The sequence below is a fragment of the Eschrichtius robustus genome, chromosome X (assembly GCF_028021215.1).
Source record: "Eschrichtius robustus isolate mEscRob2 chromosome X, mEscRob2.pri, whole genome shotgun sequence".
NCBI lineage: Eukaryota > Metazoa > Chordata > Mammalia > Artiodactyla > Eschrichtiidae > Eschrichtius > Eschrichtius robustus.
The window spans coordinates 66,373,867-66,378,115 of NC_090845.1; positions in this window are offsets into that span (position 1 = coordinate 66,373,867).

The following is a 4,249-nucleotide window of genomic DNA, read 5'->3' on the forward strand; positions in this document are numbered from 1 at the left end:
TGTATTTGTTGTTTGGGTCACATATGTTTATAATTGCTAAATATATATTTGATGAACAGACACTTACCAATATATAATGTCCTTCTCTCTTGTAATAATTTTTGACTTAAAATTTATTTTGTCTAATATTAGTGTAGTGATGTTAACTCTCTTTTTGTTACTATTTGAATGGAATGTATTTTTCCATTCATTCACTTTGAAACTATTTGTATCTTTGGTTCTAAAATGAGTCTCTTGTAGACAGCATATTCTTGGGTTATGCTTTTTTAATCCATTCTGCAAATCCCTGATATTGACTGGAGTGTTTAATCTACTTACATTCATGATAAGGATGGACTTTCTTCTGCCATTTGTTTTCTATCTTATAGCATTTTTAATCCCTCATTTCCTCCATTTCTGCCCTCTTTTGTAGTTAGATGATTTTTTGTAGTGAACCGTTTTGATTACCTTCTCATTTCTTTTTGTGTATATGCTTTATTTTTATTGTGCTTACAATGGGGTTACTATTTAGTATCTGACGTTTATAATCATCTAGTTTGTATTGATACCAACCTAACTTCAATAGCATACAAAAACTATGCTCCTATATAGCTCCATAGCTCCATTCCCTCTCTACATCACTGTTGTCACAAATTACATCTTTATACATTGTGTTCCCAATAACATAGATTTATAATTATTTTTATGCGCTGATCTTTTAAATCATGTAGAAAATTAAAATTATATACATAAATAAAAATACAATAATACCGCCTTTTATGTTTTCCCATGTATTTACCTTTACCACAGATTTTTATTTCTTCAAATAGCTTTTAATTATTGTCTAGTTCTTCATTTCATTTCAAATCTAAGGACTCCTTTAAGCATATTTTGTAGGGCAGTCCCAGTGGTAACAAGCTCCCTCAGCTATGTTTATCTGGGAATGTCTTTATTCTCCCTCATTTTTTTTAAGACTTTATTTATTTATTTATTTATTTAATTTACATATGGCTGTGTTGGGTCTTCGTTTCTGTGCGAGGGCCCTCTCTAGTTGAGGAAAGCGGGGGCCACTCTTCATCGTGGTGCGTGGGCCTCTCACTATCGCGGCCTCTCTTGTTGCAGAGCACAGGCTCCAGATGTGCAGGCTCAGTAATTGTGGCTCACAGGCCCAGTTGCTCTGCGGCATGTGGGATCCTCCCAGACCAGGGCTCGAACCCATGTCCCCTGCAATGGCAGGCAGATTCTCAACCACTGTGCCACCAAGGAAGCCCTCCCTCGTTTTTGAAAGACTGTTTTGCTGGATATAAAACTCTTGGTTGACAGTTTTTTCTTTCAGCACTTTAAATATGTCATCCAACTGCCTTCTTGTCTCCATTTCTTTTGATGAGAACAGTTGCTAATCTTATCAAGGATCACATGTATGTGACAAATTACTTCTCTCTTGCTGATTTCAAGATTCTTTCATTTTCTTTGGCTTTTGACAGTTTGTTTATACTGTGTCTCAGCACGTGTCTCTTTGAGTTTATCCTGCTTGGAGTTGACTGACCTTTTGTCAGTCATTTGTAAGTTCATGTCTTTCATCAAATTTGGTTAGTTTTCAGACATTATTTCTTCAAATATTTTTGTGTCCCTTTCTCTCTTCTCTCTCCTCCTCCTTCTCTTCCCCCTCCTCTTCCTCCTAACCTACTCCTCCTTCCCTTCTTCTTCTTCTCCTTCTCCTCCCCCTCTCCCTCCTTCTCTTCCTCCTCCTTCTTCTCCTTCCCCTCCTGCTCCCTCCTCCTCCTCCTCCTCCTCCCCCTCCCCTCCTCCTCCTCCTCCTTCTTCTTCTTCTCTCCCATAATACATTAAGCTATGTTCACTTTCCTTCATTCTTTTCTGCTCTTCAGACTTAAATGGTTCTGTCTTCAAGTTCACTGATTTCTTTCTTCTGCCTGCTAAATTGCCTGTTAAATCCCTCTATCGAATTTTAATTTTCAGGTTCAGAATTTCTTGGTTTTTTTATAATTTCTATATTTTTATTGATATTCTCATTTTTTATACCTAATATTTTGGTTTCCTTTTCTTATCTGTCCATGGTTTCCTTAACTCTTTTATCATATTTATGACAGTTGATTTAAAGTCTTTACCTAGTAAGTTCAACATCTGGGCTTCTTCAGGGTCTGTTCCTATTAATATACATCTTTTTTGTGCCATACTTTCCTGTTTTTTAAAAAATACCTTTTAAAAAAAATTGGGCATTTGAATATTATCATGTGGCAAGTCTGAAAATAAGATTCTTCCCTTTCTCATGTATATTAATCTGCTTAGGGTACCATAATAAAATACCACAGACTGAGTGGTTTAAACAGCAAATTTGGGTCTTCCCTGGTGGTGCAGTGATTAAGAATCTGCCTGCCAATGCAGGGGACACAGATTTGAGCCCTGGTCTGGGAAGATCCCACATGCCGTGGAGCAACTAAACCTGTGTGCCACAACTACTGAGCCTGCTCTCTAGAGCCCATGAGCCACAACTACTGAACCCGTGTGCCACAACTACTGAAGCCTGCACACCTAGAGCCTGTGTTCCACAAGAAAAGCCACCGCAATGAGAAGCCCGTGCACTGCAATGAAGAGTAGCCCCCGCTTGCCGCAACTAGAGAAAGACCGCATGCAGCAACGAAGACCCAACACAGCCAAAAATAAATAAATAAACAAAACAAAACAAAACAAAAACAAATTTGTTTTCTCATAGTTCTGGAAGCTGGAAGTCCAAGATTAGGGTGCTGGTAGGGTTGGTTTCTGATGAGACCGCTCTTCCTGGCTTTCAAACTCCTTACTGTGATCTCACATGACATTTCTTCTATGTACATGCATGCCTGGTGTCTTTTCCTCTCAATAAGGACAGCAGTCCTGTTAGATTAGGACCCCACCATTATACCCTCATTTAATGTTAATTACCTCATTAAAGGCCATATCTCCAAATACCATTACAATGGGATTTAGGGGTTGAACTTACAGATTTTGAGGGGACATAATTCAATCCATAACACCAGGGTTTGCTGGTTTTATTTTTTGTTTTGGAAGACGGTTGTAGTCTGTTTAGTGACTTTTTAAAAACATTGATATAGTTGCATTTTTTTTAAGTTTTCTTTTTTTTTGATGTAGACCCTTTTTAAAGTCTTTATTGAATTTGTTACAATATTGCTTTTATGTTTTGGTGTTTTGGCCCCAAGGCATGTGGGATCTCAGCTCCCTGACCAGGGATTGAACCTGCACCCCCTGCATTGGAAGGTGAAGTCTCAACCACTGGACCACCAGGGAAGTCCCGATATAGTGGCATTTATGATGCCATTTTACTTTTTATTTTCTATGTGTCTCATTCTTTCTCCTTCCTTTATTCCTCCTTTGCTGATTTTTTTTTTGGCCATGCCACGTGGCTTGCAGGATCTTAGTTCCCCGACCAGGGATCAAACCCATGCCCCCTGCAGTGGAAGTGTGGAGTTCTAACCACTGGACTACCAGGGAATTCCCTGATTATTTTTAAGTGGATATTTTACACTGTAATATTTTAATTTTTAAATAATTTTCACTATATGTTTAGTGACTTTTACAAACTGTTTTGTGTACACCATGTTCCTTTTGGTTGTAGTCACTGAAGTCTCTGTTCCTTTTGCTCATGTTCAGCTAATGTTTTGACAGATTTTCTTGAATGCCAGGAGATAAAGACAAAACAAGGGATAACAAAAGAAACATAAAAGAGAAATAAAATCAACCTCTCCAACCAAACACCTTTTCCAGCTTTTGCAGATTGGCTCTGTGCTGGGGCACTCCTTTAACAGGCTTGCACTGAACCTAAGGATAAGCCCAAGGTGAAAGCTGAGAACTTCTCTCTTGCCCTGGACATGGACGTGGGTATCTAAATTCACCTGCATCCATGGGTGCTTTAGGGTGCTTCCTAATTTTCCAAACAATCTCCCTCAGCTTTTCCTCTCAAACTTTAGGTAGTGTATTGTCTTAGCCAAATCTTTTGCCCCAGGCATCTGTAGGGTTTTATTGCTCCTTGCAGTATTTTCCAGCAATGCCCACAACTATTCCATCCTGAGTTCCAAGTTTGGAAACTAAAGATTGGTGTCTTGCATCAGTCCTTCAAGTTGCTCCCAGACAGGTTAGAACAGACATACACAGGTCCCATCAGAGTAAGTTCTGCTCTGCTCCAACTGGAACTAGAGAGCAAAGTCCCACAGGGGGGAACATGGTCTGCCACCACTTCAAGACTGACACTGCATCAAGG